We start from the raw sequence: 378 nt of genomic DNA on the forward strand, positions 1-378 counted from the left end.
ATTATTGAGGATAAGTTATATCGACATATTCATACCATTACATGTTATATTATCTTAATTAGCTTCACATTTCTTGCTTGATGGCAAATGCAACATTCCACTGTTATGATTATAAAAAAAAACATTCCACTATTATGAATTTTATTTAATGAATATGATGTAAATGATAAAGTTAATATTGTTAATTTCAATATTTTCTATATAATAATTCAATAATATGGGATAAACGTGCAACGCACGTTCCTAAGGACTAGTTATTCCAAAAAAGTAAGAAAGCAATTACAATGGGCCCTCCTCACTTGTCTGCCACGAAGGAAAAAGACAAGATAATTAATCAAACTTTCAATAATCTGCTCACTTTATATCACTTTCTTTGTT

This window comes from Solanum tuberosum, unplaced genomic scaffold (assembly GCF_000226075.1).
Source record: "Solanum tuberosum cultivar DM 1-3 516 R44 unplaced genomic scaffold, SolTub_3.0 scf00411, whole genome shotgun sequence".
Classification (NCBI taxonomy): Eukaryota; Viridiplantae; Streptophyta; class Magnoliopsida; order Solanales; family Solanaceae; genus Solanum; species Solanum tuberosum.